Source organism: Bacillus rossius, chromosome 1, assembly GCF_032445375.1.
Source record: "Bacillus rossius redtenbacheri isolate Brsri chromosome 1, Brsri_v3, whole genome shotgun sequence".
NCBI lineage: Eukaryota > Metazoa > Arthropoda > Insecta > Phasmatodea > Bacillidae > Bacillus > Bacillus rossius.
The window spans coordinates 233310125-233332726 of record NC_086330.1 but is presented as its reverse complement, the minus strand read 5'-3'; the positions used below and the strand labels follow the sequence as shown (position 1 = coordinate 233332726).

Here is a 22602-nt window from a genome sequence, read left to right as displayed (position 1 = left end):
ATCCATAAAATGCTCTGTCCACACAACTATCCGCGCACACAGCTCCAAAATTGATAGTTCGTGATACGTGGCTAATATCCCTCCCTCCACAACAGTAACATCCTCCTCAGTCAGAGTGGAGGTGTTCACAGATCCATCTGCGATATCTTCCCCGGATTCCTAGTCTTCCTCCATCGCATGAGCATCTTATTGGTCGCTAGCCTCCTTCCAGCTATCATAGGACTCCTCCTCAACAATCTCCTCATAGCTGGCATGACTCATCTTACTAACACTGTTGATAACTACGAATGATACAACCGACGTCAGCATCACCCCCCAACAACTTCTTATTAGTGTCCAAAGGCATTCATGGTCAAAGTATCATCTCATTGCGTTTTAAGTACGGTATTATCGTATCTAATATTAAATGAGTTTGCACGAAACCTCGGTAGGCGTAGTGCCGTAATAGATGAGTGTAGATCGGTAGCATGGCGACGTGAGATACAATGCGTGTGGCAGTGTTCACACTAGTGTCTTCACGGTGCCTGGCCTGTAAAGGGCACGGTGTTGCTCGGCCAAGTTCGGAACGAATTGGGCGCTACGATTTTCCTATCGTCTGTTCTCAAGGTCAGTGTAGTTCGGACAGTCACGTAGTCAGTGATAAGTCAGCTCTGCGGCTGTGAGTCTGGCTTGTGTTTCTATAGTTTTGCTTTTTTGGTAGTTTTTTTTTTTAATTTTTGATCGTTAGAACAGCAAGTAAAAAACGTAAAGTTGATTTTGATTCAGAATGTAATATTTTTAACGATGAATGGACTTGGAAATACTTTTTCACGCCTATTAAGGATAAACCTGTGTGCCTCATTTGCAATATTATACTGTAGACGTATTCAAGAAATTCAACCTCTCTCGACATTTCATGACAAAATATAACAACGCCACTTATGAAACTATGAGCTAAGAAGAATAGAAGCAAAACGCAGGAGCTCTACGTAAAAAACTGTCAGGTCGGCAAAAAAAAACCTGTTCCCAAAAGCTAGCTACACATGCCAGTTACGTTGTAGCATATAATATGTGGGTGATGTAAAAATTAAAAAAATTAAGTTTACCTCTATATATAATAATCAATTGCCGTGCGTTAGTCTCGCTTCAACTAGAAAATGGCTCGACCTATTTGAATTTTTTTTTGTTGTGTTCGCCTCATTACAGGGATGGAAAAAAAAACATTAGGAAAAACGCAAAAGGAACAGCCAAACATTGAAAAAATCGAATTTGGTAATTTTGTATAGAAATTTCATCTTCGAATTACATTTGAATGTTTCTATGTTTTTCCTCTATGCGTTCCTAAATCTCTGATCCGATCTCGATGAAATTTTGCACACTTGACCTTCGAAACAGGTGAGATTTCGATAACACCAACACTTAAAGCAGAATTTAAGGTGGCGCGCGAGTCGTACGGATAGTTACATGTAAGTATTTTAGAGTATTTCCTATTTGGTATAGTCCAAATAATAATGGTGGGAGGGAGAGTGGGACAGAGGAAGATAGAGCGAGGGAGAGAGTGAGAAAGGGGTAGAGGAAGGGAGAGGGGGAGAGGAAGGGAGAGGGATATATAGAGAGAGTTAAGTATAGAGAGAGCTATACAGATAGAGATCGATAGAGATATATAGAAAGTTACAGAGAGGTATAGAGATAGAGCGGGATAGATACACACATACATACTGTTTATGTATACCTACTTTTAAAAATTTGGAAAAAAAATAATAAAAAGGCATTGCACCGCATGCCGGGCATTAGTTAGTCATTCTATTAAGGTAAATTGACTTTGCAGGCTTAAAATGTTCAAATGCTTCAAATGTGTTTCAACAAAACTAAAGGAATAAGTTTGAGGTTAATAATAAGTTTCATTTAATAACCAAACAAAACCCAAACCGTACACGATGCGGCTAAAATTCTCGATCTTAAAGAATTAGAGTTGGAAGGTTGATAAGGACTGATAATCGCTTATGAAGAGTTTGAATCAAATTAATTTTAAGTGGTACGAAGTTCACCGGGTCATCTTGTCACTTATAAAAATGAGTTTTATTCAATTTTTTTCGACCAGCCTAGATAATTTTTTTTTAAATTTTATCTGGCCCTTCCCTTAAAAAGTTTGCCCATGTCTGTACTACGGGAGTAATGGTTCAACCCTACCCACTCCTCTCCCATTTCTATTCCAGTCCTGTCCATGCATCCCAAGCGCACACACCTCTGACGCAAGTCTTTTGACGTCAGCAAACCCACCCCTTCCCCCTGCCCTTTCCAAGGCTAATAGCTGTGTCAGTCTTGTCTCTACACGGCCTTAGTCTTCTAATACCATTTTTAGTACCTTCGACGAGCATCCCAGCCACATAAATAGTGAAAAGTTTCAAAAGTACAGGAATAAATTAAAATAATTGTTTATTTAATACTTGCTTTTAAAATATAAAATTACAACAAATTACACTTCACAAACAAGCGATCATCATTCCAACGTATCACTTGCTCTACCAAATATTCGTTTGGGTACTTGTTAGCTGAAATTCTTACTCGTAGAATCCTCCAAGTATCGCTGGTCTTCGTCAATCTTCCAAGTTATAACAACTCGAGGGATAATTATGTATTTTACTAACACAGAATTATTTGTTTCACCAGTTTTTCGAATGTTCATTTATATTTAGAAATAGTACAAATTCTCCAATTTTAGCTCTAAGTTTTCTTACCCCTAGTTTATTTGTTTTTGAATAAACAGTTTTTGTGAGTGAGTTATCAGTAGTGTATAATAGGGGCTCCTGGCCCTGGGTTTTAGGTGCGGTGCTTGGTGACGACAGCCATCTTGGATTGTGACGTCACGGCGGCCATCTTGGATGTAATTTACCTTGACCTTTCATTAGTAGCCTATCTTGGATCTGCCATCTTTAAATCGATCGCCTCGCTCACTAATTCTGCACTTTTCGTTACGCCCGCCATCTTGGATGTGTATGACATCACCATTGTACTTTTCGTTATGGCCACCATCTTTGATTACAGAATGTTGCAATTTTCGTTATGGTAACCGTATTGAATTCTAAAAACTTTTCCGCCATCTTGGATTTGATTTAAACACTTTTTTTTTCGATTCTGATATAATTTTCGCCATTTTGTTTTTGTCTGCTGGAGGCCGCCATCATGGATGACATCACACCATCTTGGATACCGACATCTTTGTTTCTGCTGTTTACTCCTAGAAAGTGCCAGCATCGCTCATTCTCATCACATAAGGTCGATGTTCCATTACCTACCAGAGCTATTATGGTCCTTATCGACTAATTAAATTTAATATTTTTACAAAATACATTGGAAGCACTGTGATTATAACCATCGCAGCACTGACATCTTGGTTGGAAAAAAATACGCCTTTAAATGCTCGGCCATCGAGACATTTACCAGACTGAGAATTATATAATGTATATTAAAAATAACAGACATATTCGTACTTGGAATTTTATTTAATTTGAAGGCATAATAGCATCACCTGTTAAAAACGAACCACCATATTAATTTTCTATACTTGCTACCAGGAGCGCTAGTTAATACACATGGTGCCTGCTGTCACCATCTTATTTTAAGTAATCAATACAAGGAGTGATAGTGTCATGTAGTACACATGCCATATGATAGAGTGTGTTACCATCATATAAATTTAATTTTTCTCCGCTAGAGTGCAGGAATAATTTATTATTACTGTGGCATCCACCATTTTGAAATTTGGGCACCATGTTGGAAATTCGTAATTATTTAGCTATTAAATCGGGAAAAATTACCAAATACATTAAATAAATTTGCAATAATATACTGATTAATTCAATTAGTTCCTGTCCTTAGTTCGATCCCTAGGCAATTCAAAAACATTAATTTTATGTAAAAAATACTGTTATTCAATAAAATAATGTGGAAAGTCTTAAAACAAGCTTAGTTTCCGAGCCAACCAGTCTTCTATAAGCCAATATGTCTGCCATCTGGAAAATTAGTAAATAATTAAGATAGAAATTCGGGAAAAGTTCAAAATTCATATAAAATCACTCATTAACTTACCGATTCAATTGATGGATTCCTGTCCTTGCTTCAATCCTTGACCGATGCAAATATTTTAATTTTATGTAAAAAAATAATTATATAATAAATCATGTTCAAAATACTAAAATCAGCTTAGGTTCAAAGTCTACCAGCCTCCAGCTAACATGAAAGTCTAATCTTTCGATACTTAGAATACATTCATGCAAAATGCTATACGTATAGGCCAAGTGTATTCGGACCGCGAGACCAGGACATAAACAGTGTCAATCGTATAGAACAGATATTTCCGAACCTCATGACCATTTTTGTTGATAGCTAATATAACATATTTCAGCCAGTATAGACAAAGTCTACGAACTGTTGGAACTAAAGTATCGATAAAATCAATTACAAGCATATAGACCAACGGATTATGAATTATGCCTACAAGAGTACCAAAAATCCTAAGAAAGGTTCAAGACAGAAAGGTTTTGGACTAGTGAATATTCAGAGTTACTACTGGAATTATACAGATTTGACTACGTGCATTTAATGAAACGACACACATTCAAAGAAAAGAACACACTGAACACACAGTACAGACACAGAACACGGAATGAACACACAGCACACACACAGGACCTGGATTAAACACACAGTAAACACAGTACACACATGAAACAGAATGAACACCCAGTACGCATAGGAAACGGAATGAGCACACAGTACACACAGTAGACACGGAATGAACACACGGCACACAACAGACATGGAATGAACACACAGTACACATATACACACACAGTACACACATGGACCCACATTACACACAAACAAACACAGGACATGCAATGGGCATGTAATGCAGACATGTAACATGCAATAGTGTGAACTCAGGCCTAGAAATCATAATTCTTGAAATAACAACAATCACTTTTAAAACCTTCAATATAATTTATTATTTTTATTTATAAAAATGCAGGTAAACCAAGTAATTATACTATTTAGCCAGCTGCCCTCGGTTCTTTGAGTATTAGGGCTACTTCTTTGATGTGCGAATAATTTCTAGCACAAAGCGAAGCATGTAGAAGTCTTAACCTGTCGACCAATATGTTAGGTAGGATCTTCCCATGATGAGTAATTAATTTCTTCTGCTGCCAACTTGCTTGCATGTTTATTATAAATACTTTATATCACTTTTGTCCCAGCGAACATTGTATGCTTTATCAGAATAATTTATTTTATTACAATGCTTCCATTGTTTCAGTCTCAGAGTTTCATCACAGCTTACGATTTTGCCAGCTTTAGGTACTTCAGCACAGTCTTCGATAACGTCACCAGCTTCAGAGTCACTGTCGTCATCACCACAGAAGTCAGCATCTTCACCAGAATTACTGCAAGAACTCTAAATCGTTGCTATTGGAGCTTCTTTATCGTCTAAAATCTTCCTTTTTAAGTGTCCATCATTATTCCAAAGTATGGAGGATCTACTGAATATGGGCTTGATTTTATTCTCACTTTTCACGGTGATAATACTTCCATTAGTTTCAGTATTCCTTAAACCATCATCATCCTTTAATTTAAGTTCTTTGTCGCGATCGGCAGAGCAAATAACATCACTCTTCCTTAGTGTTAGTGTCTTTATCAATGTTCTCTATCCCGTAAGTAGGCTTGGCATTACATGTTCTACCATGTTTTTTTAAGATGTCAGTTCGTGTTAACAACCTGCTACACCGAATACAGCTTAACATTTTGTGCAGTGGGTTTTGAACACAATCATTCTTCTCGTGACGTCTAGCATTCCTTCTCAGGTCATAATTCTTGCTGCAGTATCTACTGCGGCGTCCTTCCGATTCAGCCACAGACAACAAACCAGGATCCATGGTAGTTTCTGTGACTAATATTAGATGCAAATTGGGAGTTTTCATTTGGAACAATTACTGAAATAGATTTTTTTTTTTTAACTTTTCATCAGTGAGAGTTATTTATCTCATACAAAAAAAAACTTTTCGCAAGAAGTTCTGTTTTTCAACAACAGATGACACCACGTGTTGCGTAGTGGCAAATATTATTCTTTTTTATGTGGGATGCGGAATGCTCTCTCTCGATCGCAAGAGGAGGGAGAGCTTCGCTAGACATCAAGGAGAAGGAAGTTCGTCCTGCATTATAGTGTTTCTGAACCGTCTTTTTACATTATTGGAATGGGTAATGATATTTTTGTTTGAATTCCACCTCATAACAAAATTGTAAGTGCTGATTTAATAGCAGAAATTCACTAATGATATGTAACTCTGAATAAAATTCCATAAATCATTAAGTAATATTTCATTCAGAGATCGATTTCTCACAAATAACCAGATCATCAACAGATGTCTGGCCAGGAATAATCAGGAGCACTCGGATTAAACCAACAATATATTGGCATAAATAACCAGGAGCACACGGAGAAAACTAACGCAAGTTTCCTCCATATCAGAAAAATCACAGAATAAAAATAAAAATTAAATAAAAATTAAAAATTACATAAAAATTATAAAAATAATTAAAATAAAAAACAAAAAAATGTAAATGTAAATGTAAACATTACTAAATTAGCTTCTGACAGCTTTTGAACTTCTCCTTTGTTGAGAAAGGATAGAGTTCTAGTACAAGCCATAATTTTTTGTAATTTGTAATTTTCAATGCGCATCACACACAACTTTATTTTCACCTTACAGGTGCGGTATTTCATACAAATACAAAGATGTTTACTAAATACGCACGGATTTTCCGGCTTAAAGTGGCACAGTTGTACTTTGAAGCTTCTGGAAGTAGCCTAAACGGCACATGGGCAGACGACACTGACTTGCTTAATTAGGGGTCTGGAATAAAACTCCATTGTGCATGCCACTTGATTAGCGTGTTCCACATTGCTGCATGCCGAAGTTATACGGCCGCGAGACAGCTTGCACACTTTTCCTTCGCCGCGCACGTAAACTCGGCGCTCCAAATCATGGCAACAAAACTTACATGCGATTCATACATCCCGTTACCGTACTTCTGAAACACAGTCACCAAAATCCTCATAGCCATAGCAGGCCCGCGGAGTATACAGCACCCGCCCGAGGCGCATCTTACCACGGCTGGCGATCGAGTTCCGTCATAAAATTCTGCCCTAATTGTTGCGCGCACAATCCTGCGCGCAGGAAAGTAGTTCTGCACTCGAACACCCCCCCCCCCCCTCGTAAATATAAAGTTATGATAACGTTGGGGACAGAACAAATATAATAATAGGGCTACATTAAAATACCTACCGTAATAACTAAAATATAATACAATAATTGATAAAAATATCACAAGTAAGTGTTGCCAACTTCAACACATTGCAAATAAACTATACCAAAATAGAAATACGACCCAGAACAATCTAAAAGTATTACCTTACAAAACTTAACCAATATTAAGACAAACATTTTTAAGGTTTCATAAATTAATATCTACATATAAAAAGTTTTTCATTAAGTTCAGCATGTTTGTAACCAGGGGTTACACATTCAAGATAGCGCCCTATGGGAAATTTTTTTAAACATAGCACCCCTTACCTTACATCACTAGTACTATACAAACTTCGAAAGCATATATTCCTTATTTACTTCCTTCTTCTCCAACTGATCTGATAGCCAAGTGGCTAAGGTCTCTGCCTGTACACACAACATCTTTGCCTCTCTGAGTTCAAGGCTCGGCCACTTTACTCGATATATTTGTATGAAAAATAAATATTACTCGTACATCCTGTCTTCATGCTTAGGAACCAAGATGGCCGCAGACGATGACAATAACGTCATCCCCTCCACCCCACGTGTAGCTTGAGTACCTACATGTTGGTCAACACCTAGATCACTAACTCCCCCTCCCTTCTGGGGATTTGTTTTCCCCAACACTGACACGAATTCCTGAATCTTAACCCAGAACGTGGTGTCTCAGGACTTATTATATTTACTTTCTTCTTTTGTTATTTAAAACTAAGTAATTTCCATAGTTTGTGGAAACAGACGAAGGTAGCCTCTGGCTGAGACACACAAGATGTTTGCAGCAGTTCTACTGCACAGTTTATCGCATGTGTTGCTGTTGTCTGCGAACCAAAAAATGCTTGTGACTGGTTTCAGTCAGTTGCCTCGGAATAGGTCCACCTCGACAGAACCTTAGACCCCTTTTATATGAGCCGACTACTTAATTTCACTTGTTGACCAGGCGGATGGGTGTCAAAGAGTGTAGCGATGTAGGAAATGATAAGGATCCGTCCGAATTCCTTCACACGCAGCCAACTTGCTCGCTATGGTGGATGACCAACAGGCACCTGTGCCGCTCATGTTCTCATCCTCACTAGTAGACTCAACACAAGACACTACTCGGCATTCGTCCTTTACACCATTCGCCTAGTTGAGTCCACCGAGGTTTTAATGGAGGGCGTTTCTCCTGCCAATCTATGTGGAGCAGTTAAATAGAAGAAATGCATAGTAGTCACGCGATATGGGATATGAGGACAGGGAAATACAGCGATAACATCCAAATGTTGAACATAAGTTTTGTAACAGTGAACCCACACTTTTCTTCGCCCCATATTCCTCATTTTTTTGCTTCTCTTCTTGCAGTAGAACAAGGACAAGAAGTGCTCCTGCTTCCTCGGGTACTAACATCTCAATGACTTCAAGTTGGGAAGTAAAGTTGATTCCACAAGTGGCCTGGTGTGGAGCAGCCAAAAAAAAAATAGTCACCATACGGCAGTAAACTACACACCTCAACATAAGTTTAGAACACCGCCAAAATGAGTATTTTAAGTTATTCCATGCTTAATAATTGACACAGGCATCTTATTCATTAGTCTATCACAACTTTGAAATTCGACAGGCATAATTTGTGCTCGTATTATAGTCATGTGAATACATCATGTGTGCTGTAGCAGATGATACACTGTCCAATTTCACCAAATACTACAGTTAGTTTGTGTTTAGCCTTGCAGTGACATCTCATTTAGACTAAAATAAACATTTGACAGGATTCAGATAGTGGTTTTAATTTAGTCAGGCCAACACAGCAAGATATTGCAGATAATTTAAATGTCACACAAAGAAGCTAGTCTAAGTGTTGGAGAAACTACAAAGAGGTGGGAAATGTGAATGATAGGTCTCGTACTGTCCATCTCGGGTTACAGCATCAGTCCCAGATCGTTATCTCCAAGTGTCGGCTCGCAAAAGTCCAACATCAACTGCCACGGCTCTTAGGAATGACCTCTCCAGATAAACAGGGAATCGTATTGCAGATAAAACAATGTGCAGAAGACTGCCTGAGTTTGTCTTCAGTTCTGAAGGACAATGAGAAGATTTGTACTGAACCAATGGAACTGAGCTTATCTAAGGAACTGGGCTTTTGCTCATCAACATTGGACCATTGCTCAATGGGGTAATGTAATGTTTACAATGAGACCAGAATTAGTTTAAGATCTGATACCTGACGTAAACGAATATGAAGATCCTCTGAACGATGTCAGCAATCATGGCATGACCAAGAATTCCATCCATATGCTGGCAGAAATGATATGTTCTGGCAGGAAAAATGCTGGGATGAAGACCCATCTAATTCCCATAAAGTGTGCAATGAATGGCCCCTGATACATTCAAGAGGTGCTACAACCACTTGTGAGGCATATTCGAACTGCATTCGGAGACCATTTCATCCTAGCAGATGATAATGCAAGATCTCACCATCATGGGGCAGTGTTACGGTATCTCCAAAGACACATCAGTCGAATGGATTGACCTGCACAGTCCCGAGACATGGATGCAATTAAACATTAATGGGACATGCTGAAAGTGACCATTTAACTCTCTAAACCCACTGGACGATCCTCAGGAACTTACTAAAGCTGCAATAGAGGGGTGGGACCGTTCGCCCTAAAATAAACTTGATCCACTCATTCGAAGCATGGAGCACAGGGTGGAAGAACTCATCAGTATGTGGGGTTGTCGTACCCATTACTAAATACTGCTAGCTTTATGCGATGAAGAGAGTTTCAAAGTGTTATTGCTTAGACTTACTTTCAGAATATATCTTTTGTTTTGCTTGTTCGGTATATATTGTTAAAAATGTTTTATTTAGAGGGACATATTCTTATTTTGTTAAATTTTTATTGTACAACCTCTAAACGGTTGACTGTAAGCATCTAATACAGTCTATGTTATTCGAAAACTTTGTTGAGCAGTGTAGTTGAACCCAAGAAACTTAGTTGAATCAAACAAACGCCTCGCCTGAAAGGGGCCTGAATTCATACCAGCAGTCTTCCAAGTGCGCATAGTGGTCCTGCGACAGCCGCGACGGTGCCCTGCTGGGTGTAAGGCGGTACCAGCCGCCAGCGTACAGAAGGGACGATGGTATAGTTTAGCAGAGGCGAAAAGATTTCGAGACTAGATAAGAGTTAAAACATCGTCTGTGTTTCTTGATTGATCGAGTTTCTTTACGGCACACGTACTGTCAGCACACCAATCGCAATAATTCAGTACGTAAAAAAACATGTCCTGAATGGCCAAGCTGAATAAGGCAATGGCTTCTCTTGCAGACAGCCGCCAATTACAAGGGGGGAAAAAACTGGCACTGATCGAGTTTCTTTACGGCACACGTACTGTCAGCACACCAATCACAATAATTCAGTACGTAAAAAAACATATCCTGAATGGCCAAGCTGAATAAGGCAATGGCTTCTCTTGCAGACGGCAGCCAATTACAAGGGGGGAAAAAAACTGGCATGGGGAATATCTTATTGCAGTCCAAAGGGCGTTCAGATTATTTCACGAAAAATTTCTGCTACTGGCCCGTGACGTATTTCAACAAAGTTAGGCTATTATGTATATTGTCGTGTATTAGTGGTCTTTGTTGGCCTATTGTTGCATAAGTTAACAGCAGAGAGGTGTTAAGTATTCTTACTTATATTATCACAGAAATACTGAGAAATACTATTTATATTTCGGTATTTTATGTTTGTTTTATAGTAATTATTCTTGGATTTATTTATTTGTGATTAGTTTTATTTTCAAGAGAATTATTTCCCATCTCTTCTTCACATACCACATATTGTATTTACTGGAAATTCTACATAGCAAAACAATGTACCTATGTATTATATATTTAATTGATGTGCATCTGGCCTTCAGATTAGTCTTAAAAATGGCACATGGTCCTCGGAATGAGAAAACTTGGCTATCACTGATTTGTATATCAATTGGGGGTTTATCCCAAAGGCTATCGCGCGAGGAGATAACCACGACGAGGCGAAATGATTCCGCGATGGTCTGTCACTGCCTTCCGGCAGCAAAGAGGCGCGGAGACAACACAGCACCCAGTCTAGAACCAGGGAAGGAAACTTCATGCAAGATGAAAAACCCCCGACGCGACCAAGAATAGAACCTCATCATACCAATGGGATAGTACAGAAAGGCAAATAAACATGAACTAAATCCATTACTCAAATCTATATGAAGCACATTGCCAGGTTAAATGACTATTATTGCCTTGAATTAAATATTTAAAAAAAAATCACAACATTACTTCAATCTTGAAAACCATAAAAATACACATATAATGACAATAATTGTAGCACGAAGACGTCACATATCATTATAGTATTCTCAGCATACCACACATACATTTCATCAACACCGGTCCATGATTAGAATAATTCATTCGGTCCATAAGAATCCTACATAAATCCACAAGAACACCGCTTCTCAGAAAAGAAATAACTATAACTTTTATTATGGGTATCCTAAAGTTCACACGTTCATTCCGCGGTCAGAATAGTTCCGACGTTCACCGCTCGCTCGAGCAACTTCTTTAGTACTCAAATGTCCAATATTGTTCAATATTCACTTGAATTGGAAAACAAATTTAGGTGGAAAGCAGTTTTGGCCGCGGCTGTAACGTACTGACATTAAAGTAACTGTCTTTTTGAAAACATTTTCAGGTGTGCATTATTCCTAAGCAATTCTTGAGAATCACCGGGTCAAGTTTCGCCTAGCATCAAATAAACAATAGGCCAGCGACAACAAAATCAGGGCAATCTCTCGTGTAAAACAGTCTTGGCCACGCTTATTAAGGAACAACACAAATTTAAGTCACTATATTAAGTATAATATTAACAATAATTTCAAACCAACCATTAACCCTAAAACACTATTTTTACATGTAGCTACCATAACCAATTATTGACCCTACATTTTAAATTATTTTTCCTAACAAACCTTTACAATTATTTAAATGTAGCTAGCCTAACCAACTGTCCACTCTTTTAAAGTATTTTAAGTGTAACTAATCTAACCTAATCAAATGTTCACAATTTTAGAAGTATTTTTAATGTAGTTAACCTAACCGCTCATTCTCACAACATCAAAGATGTGAAATATTTACACTCGGTTAAATTTAAACCAAAAATTTTGGAATTTTTAGTTTAAGGAAAGTGTTTTTCCTTCCGAATTACAATTTTTTTTTTACAATCAACCAAAACTGTTAACGAAATATCGTAAATATGCTATTAGTAAAAACGAAACTTAAATTTTCGATACACGATGTGTTTATTTAAAGTACCTAAACAAATGGATGTATTAGTCAACTGGTTATAAATTGAATACCAAAACAAATCTTAGCTTTATAAATGCTATAAACTATACTAATAATAAAACTGTTCTAGGCAAAGAAATCTGTGCACTGGATGATATGAAAAAAAATATATTGAAAATAGCTTTTTACATTATTAAGAACACAAAAATACAATTAAGAAAATTTTTGTCTGATTTTCTGTTTGTCTATTTGTGTGTTTCTTCGAGCATACATAATAATATTACTGGACGGACTTTGATGAACGTTTTTTGATTAAATAGGTTTTTGACTAACTTTAAAACTAGGTTATAAATAATTGACTGAATCCACACTGAAGGGGGTGAAAAAATGGTACATATAGTTTTGATATAACTAACTATATCTCCGAAACTAATCAAGCTAAATAAAATATATTCGGTATAAATATAAAAATACAAAAAACATCCATTAAAAAATTTTTAATTTTCCAAATAACTATTCCTAAGGGATGAAAAAAGGGATAAGTATGTTTTAAAAATTAATTATTATAACTTTATATTTAAATAAGTGTAAGGAATGATTTTGTGTACCAATAATAAACATACAAAAACTTACAACATTTTAAAAATATTTTTTTGTATAATTCAAAAGCTTAAATGGTGAAAAAGAAGTGTTCTGTTAAGATTATTTATGTTTCATAACTTAATTAGGATTAATAAATGATTTTGGGTACAATAATACACATACGAAAACTACTAACAAAACTTTTTATATTAAGCAAAATTAAACCCCGAATAGGTGAAAACGAGGTAAGTGTGCTTTTAAGATTAATAATTATAACTTCTAATTAAATCAAGCATAAAGAATTATATTATGTACTAATAATAAACACACGAAAGCTACCATCCACAATTTTTGTATTTCGCGATATTCATCCGCTAAGGGGTGAAAAGAGGTAAGTTTGCTTTTAAGATATATAATCATATCTTCGAATTTAATTAAGCATAATAAATTATATTGGCTATCCAATAATGAACAAACAAAAATAACAAGCACTATTTTTATATTTTACAAAATGCAATCTCTAAGGGGTTAAAAAGGAGTGAGGATATGTTTAAAGTTAATAATTATCCCTGAATTTATTTAAGCGTAATAAATGAATTTGGGTACCGATATTAAACATACGAAAACTACCATACACAATTTTAATATTGTGCATATTTCAGCACCACAGTGGTGAAAGAGGGTATCTATTCTTTTAAATTTATAATAATAAATCTGAATTAAATTAAGAATAGTAAATCACATTGGGTATCAATAATAAACATACGAAATCTACCAACCACAATTATACAATTTTATGAAATTCAAAACCTAAGGGGCGAAAAAGGGGTAAAAATGGTTTTAAGATACTTAATTATATCTCTGAAGCTAACGAAGCATAACAAAAGATAGTAGGGACCAATAATAAACACATAAAAATCTACCAAATACAATGTTAAAATTTGGCAAAAATCCAGCCCTAAGGGTAAAAAAAGGAGTGGGTATGGTTTTAAGATTAATCATTTTAATTTTTATTTAAATCAAGCATAATAAAATTAATTGGGATCCAATAATAAAGTTTACGAAAACTACAAAAAAAATTATATTTTGCTAAATTCAAACCCTTAGGTTATTAAAAGGGGTAGGCGTTTATTTAAAACAAAAAGACCTATCACTTCCAATTTTATTATAACTAGAAGTAAGAAACTAAAAGAAGTTGCATCTAAAACATAAAATCTCTTATTTTTTGCGTTTATTAAAATTCGTCTTAAAATATGAAAGGGATAAAAACAAGGAAAGAACTAATTTATTTTTAAAATCGTATATCCGAAACTAATTAAGTAAGACATAAGCATAATGGTAAAAATTATAAAAAACATTGTTTTACCTATTTGCATGATCCCGCTTCTAGGGGGTTTAAATGGCTTTTACGTATGGTTTAAAGAAAAACATGTATATTTCTGAAACTATTAGGTTTAAGGATTAGAAACTAAGAATGAACAATAAGCATATACAGATAGGAATTATATTTGTTTGTTTTTTTTTGCTACCTTCGTTTTTTAAAAGTGTGAGAAGGGATTAAGTATGGTTTTATTAAGAAAAATTCATATCTCCATAGGAATTAAATATGGATGTGAGAAACTTAGCATTAATAAGAAATATTTTTGTTATTTGACTCAAATGGCAGTGAAACAGGGTAACGTTTGTTTTTATACTAATAAATCAAATATCCAAGCAAATTAAGATAAAAATAAAAAACTGAGAAATCATTATGTACAAAATTATAATTTAATAGCATGCATTTAACCTTTTATATTTTTCTATATTCGCCAACGAAAATGAATGAAAATACGGTAATTTTTTTTACTATAAAAGTCGTATCTCTGAAAAAATCAAGTAAAATGTAAGTTCTACGGTATGATGTATAAAATTCAAATACAGCAATTTTTATTAAAACTTGCAGTAGTTATACTATTAAAAGTTAAAATATTAGCACGTAGGTCTGCCGAGAGACATACATAATGGTGGAAATGAGCATATAAAGTTATGAAAATGTTAATTAAACGTGATGAAAAGATTAAATGGATGAATGGTGGGTGAAAGATACTGACTAAATAACAAAACAATCTGAAAATAAAAATAAAAACACACTTTGTCTGACCAACATGTACTCCTAAATTCTTCAAACTTAAGCCTCCACTAGCCTGAAATTAAGCGACTCTTACCTCACCAGGCACCAGGCGTGCCTACACCTTTTATTAGCACAGGGATGTATGCGAGATGGGAACTAGGATCGCTTTCAGAAATGTGTAAGGCCACTTACCTACCACTAATTTAAATAAAACCATTAATCCTTCAGAAATGAAAATCTCAAATAGTAAAAGTACTTATACTGTCTAATGGGAGTGAACTGAAAAGGAACTATTAATGAAATAAAATGATTTAATACAAATTGAGGCCTACCATTGTTTTTATTCAGCATAAATGCTTTTGACTATACTCTGTCTCTTTTCTTAAAAGGACATCATAAACAAGACCTGGCAACCATTCATAAATTTGAAATCTGATTCTTAAATAAAGAGGACTGCTAACCCCTCACAAAATGAAATAAATGATACATTACTGTTAGTTTAGTTTTATCTTACCCTTCACTATAGGTTTACTCTAACATCTGGCCTCCAGACATTGTTTAAAAAAAACTAACCACGTTTACGAAGATAAGACGTAATGGGAAGAACAACTAAGTACATGGCGGAACAATTATTTATAAAGGTTAAAAATACCTAATTCTAAATTAATTTGATAAGAGACTGATACTTATCTTGTCAGCCTTCTTAAGAGCCGTCCAACCTCACTCTCTTATCTGACCCTAACATCAAACTTCAAGACGACCCGTCCTGTCACGCATGTCCCTCCGGGTCGAGATCCAAACCAGAAGGGCGAGTACGACGCGGTGCTGCAAGGCCATAGCCTCCCCCCTCCTCGCGCAAGGAGGACGCGCTGCGGCTGACGCCCGCTCCCCTCGGCCACCAACTGTTTCGCCAGCGCAGCTACCACCACCGGGCTGTCGCTCGAACGAATGCGCGCCGTCAGGCAGCAATGCAAGGCCGAACGCCAACCGAGCTGAGACAGCAGCACGCCCCGATCGCGTGAAATACGAGTGAAATGTGGCGAAGAATGCACAGCGCGACCTACACTCGGACAGCTACCGCTTGAACGCAACTACCATAATGTAAAATTTAACCAAAAACACCAAGTTACTGCAAAAACATTCCATCGAAGGCTAAAAATAACAAATAAACACAATAGGAAAAAAACACGACATGACATCTTCCCCGTCATAACTTTTGACCGCACAAATTTCAGAAACCAACCTAGCGGTACCCTGAAACCGAAATTTAACTATTTACGTTTGAACCAACAGTCTCTTACAATTTTCAGATAGGAAAACTTTAAAGATTGAGTCACATGAATTTACAAATACATTATTGTATTACAATTGATTACAATTCCATTGTTCCAATAAACATTGATAATTTTTTTTTACATACCAACTCCCACTATGTAACTTTGCTTAGTTAAAGTGAACATTTAAACTGTCTTCAGCATAAATTTTAAGGATACAGAGATAATTTTTCACAAAACTGATTATCACCTTCTACATTATTAAAGTATGAGAAATGTTTAGATTTTGTCATAATTGCTTGCATGTGAATAAAAAAACACAAAAAACAATCTCTCCTATAAGATCACGAGCAGTGTCTTGACAAATGATTTTGCCCCCGGGTAGGGGAAACAAGGGAGTTAGTTAGAGCGACACAAGAAAACTGTGTTGTGAGAGTAGCAAGATTTATTAAAATAAATTAATGAGAGAGAATAAACATGTTAATATGACCCTCTCAAGTTGTCTTCGAATATTAATATTCGTTCTTGGGCTGGTCTCGCTTGAATATACCAGTTGGCTGCCAACACAAAAATTAACACATATGTTAACAATTAACATGATACAAAAATGCAGCATATTTAATTATTACCAAGACTTATAAATTTTCTTAAAATTCTTAAGCTCGCATACTCTAAGAAACAACAGCGAGTTACAATGTATGTAGCTTAATGATATAGGTATATATAATAGAAAAATTACAAAAGACCATTATGTCCTTAGTTGTTTTAAAAAATATTATTATGCATTAAAAGTAAGTTCAAGGCCGCCTTGTGGCTTACAACAAAATTTACTTGTTATAGACCCCTCGCATTATCAAAATACCCCGACACTCGCCTCAACACTAGTTGGGTCGTCCTGTCCCTGGCGTCGCTCGCCGAGTCGTCACTGTCAGATGTGCGCTGGCCATACAGCGCCCTGCTTCCCTAACGATGTCGTGGATGGACTTCGTTGGTGCACTGCTGTCCAGGAACCTGAAGTTCCCTTGATGACTGCGAAGAGAGTTGAAAAGGACATGCCACTAATCCCCTTGGCTGGGCTTTAGCGATGTCGGCACTTGTCACACTCTAGTGTCTCGTAACTTCCGAGTGAACACTGCTATACGATGTGTGTGTCAATAATGGTGTACACAAATCTAAATCGGGAGTTGTCACACACAGTCTTTGTTTGCCAGTCTCTGTCTGACCACATTGTCAACATGCACTTGCCCATACCATTGCCCAATGTTATTGTTCGACTCTGTCTCGGACATGCTAATACCTGGTGCCCTCCTCAATCCCTTTTCCAACGAGTCTCTTGGTCGACACACAGTCAACCCTCTATGCATTGTTCAATACCTTTGGCACTTAGTCGTTGACCACCTTGTAGCACTCCGGCGTTGCTCCTTGCGAATTGGGCTAAATCAGACTGACGACGAAAAATAGCTAAGTCCAGCTTATCCTTCGCAGAGGCTAAGTCCCGTACCGGAGTTCAGTGTTCGTTCGGGCAGAGTGATGGTCTTCTTGTTGGTCCAGGCAGGGCGGCGGCAGGTCTTGTTGTGGCGGTGCAGCGCTTCCAATGGTCACCGATATTCTGCTGATGGACTGCACCTTAAGCAGCGAGGTCGGGGTCTATATATCTCTCGGGCCCCCTTACCCTATGTTCTCCGACCATCCAGAACCTCGTGGTTACTCCTACTTCAGTCCGGACCGATGGGGGGGAGGATGGTCATGTGATGGGTCACATGACCGCTTCTCAGTCACGTGGTTATTCCCTTCACTGCACGGCTCTGGGTGGGGCGCGAGCACGTTTTTTTTTCAAGTGGAGAGCCTGTGGGATCGGCCACCCACTAAACAGGCATGTATCGCGAGTGAAAGTCACTTCAGGGGTAAGTCCTGTTCGTTATGGATGCGTAGCTACCACAACAATGTCCCAAAACACGCTGAGGTTGGGGAGGCCGATCACTACACAAGACTCCCAAACAGTAGTTGCAGCTTCCACCACCAGATGCCAAGGCACTCACGGATCCACAATTCCACGAGTAGAGGAAGGAGCAAACCTAGGAAAATTTTAACAGCATTAAAAACCAAATAATTAGCAAAACAACATTGGCATAGGAGATTGGCCAAACTGTATTTTCTACCCACTGTATGTACACAAATGATAAGTAATATCAGTACTTATTCAACAAAAAAGATTTAAATTAGTTTATAACACAAAAATTATTACTGATTTCTGTTAAATTAATACTGGCCTATGATCCAGATGAATACCATGTCACTCAAGCAATAAAACAATCCCAACAACTTAAAAAAACTTTTCCTTCCTCGACAAAACTACTGAGAGAACCTTAGAACTAGGACAAAGGTTAAGGCAGGATAGACACATCACAGGACAAAAACTACAGAATAGGATGTGCTGAAGTTGATGGCATAATGACAGGCCTAGGATGGTCGTCAAAATCACCAGAACAGTCCAACATGCACTACTACTTATACCCCAGGACTTCATCAGTAGGCGGTGGTACACAAATTTTCTACAAATATAATCCTCTTCTTCTCTTCGGAAGGCCCTCGGGAGAACTCAACTTATTGTGATTTGTGATGGTGGGTCAAGGAGCGGGAGCAGACCACCCTTCGACACAATCAGGAATCCAGCATCCCAAAAACTGGACCAACAGTATGAATGTGTGATGTCATTTCACACCCAACACTAAGATCGTACAGTTCAGTACTTCACCAGTGAAGTCGCATCCGACCTCACAAATTGAAGTCCCTCCACACTAAGGCACTTCACACGAGGTCCAACATTCCGCATCAACGCTCTGGAAATTCTGTTACTTCTTTCCCCAATAGATAGCTACACTCTCTACCGAACTATATCAAAGCACAAAGGGAGATGTAGGGAGCAGATAGGCAGATACTCTCTCCTACTTCCACTCTTAACCATATTAACTATTGTAGAACATGTAACTTCAAATCAAAAATCAAAATATTTAACAAGTCTACAATACATAAAACAAAATCAAAAACAGTTAGACAACATCTGCCTCAATAAATCCCAACCATTCTGTTTAAAATAATAATTTTAAGAGACCCAAACATAAGATGTTTCAGAGCACAGGTAGTACCAGATTCCTGAAGCCTCTGTAGCAGTACTGACCTGACAGAAAAAAAAAACAATAAAAAATTCGGTCCAAACAAAACAACCAAATATCTGAAAAAAAAAGAATTAATAACAATTAACCTTATAGTATCTGCGAAGCTAAATGAACTCTCCTGAAAGAAAATTCGATCATAATAACACATGAAATCTAACACAATTAATAAAAAATATTAAACTGTATGTCTAAGCAATAAACAAAATTTAAAACAATAATGTAAACCTGAAAGAAAACCAATCAGAAAACATTAGTAAATAAAGCTTCTCCTTGATGTGCCTGAAACAAAACTTATTTCCTTGTGACATACCCTTAAAATTACTGGACATTTCTCTGGTTCATTAGCAACAAATTTTCCTCCATAAATCTTTAGAAACTTCCTTGCTTAATGCTTAACATCTGTATAACCTCTTTATGTAAAACTTCACTTTTATTGAAAACCACAAACAAACTTACTAGAATAGACAACAATCTATTTCTAGGAACCACACAACTCAAGTACCTGCATGTGTCGAAATTCTACTCGAACACACAAATATTCACGGGCTTCTTCTCTGCCCTCATTATTTCATTCCTTCCTATGTAACTTTTTAAACATAGACCACCTTTACCTAGGTGCTATCCTCTGACCTCAACTCTTGTCCCTCATAAGTATTGAGCCTTGCACACCCACACATACACACACACACACACACACACACACCAGGACAACCTTTCACTCACACTGTATTCCATCAAGTGGCTTCACTGAACCCAAAATGTCCTCAAATTAACTCAAACAACTGTTGTATCTACCCAGTAATTTCCTCCAGTACTGCATCTCATGGACTTGCTGGACTATTTTTTTCATGGACATGCTCATTTCTCTGACAATATGGGCTAAACTTCCTCTCAACTCCTTTTTTTTCATTCAAAATACCACAAATAAAGTTCACTTCCACGAGACTTGACCCTTCGACCAACACACCTCTAAATCAAAACAAACCTGGGATTAAACCCCAAAAATTTAAAAACAACATCACAATGAACCAGAGCAACCAAAATAAAATTAAGTACCAAAAATTTATTAATTCTGTCATACTTAAGACTCTGCCAAAAATTAAAAAAAGAAAGTTTTAAACCACAATCTATTAACTTTTTTGGATTATGTAGTTTGAACACTACACAGCAGCTAACATGACTAAGATCCAAGAAGAAGAAACAAATTCATAAATTTGCCCTTGCAATAAAATACTGTTACGAACGTGAGCAAGGCCGGGACACGTGCAGGTGCAGAGCTGGCTGGCGACTGCCGCAACATGATATGCGCCGCGCGCGCCTGGAAGATAACAAGGATTGTCGCTTTCCCCCCTCCTTCCCGCCAATCCCCGCGTGGCACCCTGCCCTTGACACGTAACTGAAACCGGACAGCTGTGGAGTTACGCGAGCCGCCGACATGTGTTTCGAGAGATTTCTGCCGTCGGGTCGGCGCGGAATGACGCGACTGGCCCCGGCCGCGCTCGCAAGTTCTGGAAATTGCGGCTGATAGATAAAACGAGGACGGCGGCCTCGAGGGAGTCAGTTGGAGTTCAGAGAGAGTTCAGGCGGGAGCTTTCCCACGGCAGAGTTTCCGGGGCGATAGTGCCGCGGGTGCGGCAGAGTGGCGAAGTCCTTGGACGAAGGTTCCAGGGCGAAGAGTTCAGTTCCGGGCGATAGTTTCGCGGGCGCGGCGGAGTTCCGAGCGAAGTTCCAAGCGAGGCATTGAGTGAGATCTCGGCGAAGGGGAAGTGCGACGGCGGCGGCGGAGTGCAGCGACGGAGTCCTGCGACGGAGGACCACGATGGGTGCTGCGGCGAGAGTTGCGCCAGAGGTGCGGCCCAGTGAGGCATGTGGATTGTGAGAAACGAGTTACTGGAGGAAGCAACATTTTTTTAAGTACAATTGATTAATTTTCATTTTTAGATTATTAGCTAGTAATGTAAATAGTGGCAATAAATAAAACTGTGTGTAAAATAAAATATTTAATTGGGCTATCCCTTTACGAACCCTGTAAATCGTAACAATACATTGCACACCAGGCTTTCCCTCTGCTAGTTTTACAACCTACAGACACGTTTTAGGGACTGATTTGCAGTCAGTCCCAAGGAGTTCTCACTCAACCACTTTCACTATTCGCCTTCTGAATGCCACCATATGGCTACCGATTTTACAACAACTTTTAGAACTAGACCATCAAGTTACGGCTAATAGAATCCTCAACTTCCATTATTCCAGATTAATTTTGTTTATTTCGGTTTTTTGCAGTTTTCTCGACAAAATACGAATACTATACATGCTGAAAAATAAAATAATTACATGTTCCCCAATGAACTTAACGATTACTTGCACTTTTAAATTTCATAGGATCCAGTATCTGTTCTCGCGAGACATCTGATTCCCGTAACTTGCCTAAACAGTGCCTTCCTGTTGCCATCAGATGTCAATGTGGGCTCTTAGATCTCCACTAAACAAAACTTAACAAAAGGACTCATTATAGTGACTATTCTTTTAAATTAAAACCAATTCTCTTTAGTGCGATTTTATCAATAACAACAAAACATTAATTAAAATAAACTATCTGTGCCACCATTCCCAATGGCTGCCACTCATCATCTCTACTCTCACGCATTTACTGGTATCTAGCAGTAAAACAAGCAACTACTGCTCTGTTTCCTGACACAGATACTAGATAGTACCATTTATCCATACAAAAAAATTAAGAATCAATAAAAACAATTAAGTTACATCGAGTGGAAACTTTTTAAATCACTTAAAACTAACCATGCTCAAGGTACAAGGCAAATCGATTCTTAAAATAAAACCAATC

General features: G+C 37.5%; 1 protein-coding gene and 1 long non-coding RNA gene across 2 annotated transcripts in view; both read right to left on the bottom strand.

Annotated features, from left to right (window-relative positions):
• LOC134527357 (ribosomal protein S6 kinase alpha-5-like) overlaps positions 1 to 22602 on the bottom strand; it is a 736083-nt gene that overhangs the window by 552895 nt on the left and 160586 nt on the right. The window lies entirely within an intron of this gene.
• The window catches only part of LOC134527362 (uncharacterized), a 36763-nt gene continuing 31169 nt past the window's right edge, over positions 17009 to 22602 (bottom strand). The window contains exon 2 of the long non-coding RNA XR_010074171.1: positions 17009 to 18656. This is a non-coding gene — a long non-coding RNA (uncharacterized LOC134527362). The remainder of the gene's footprint in view (positions 18657 to 22602) is intronic.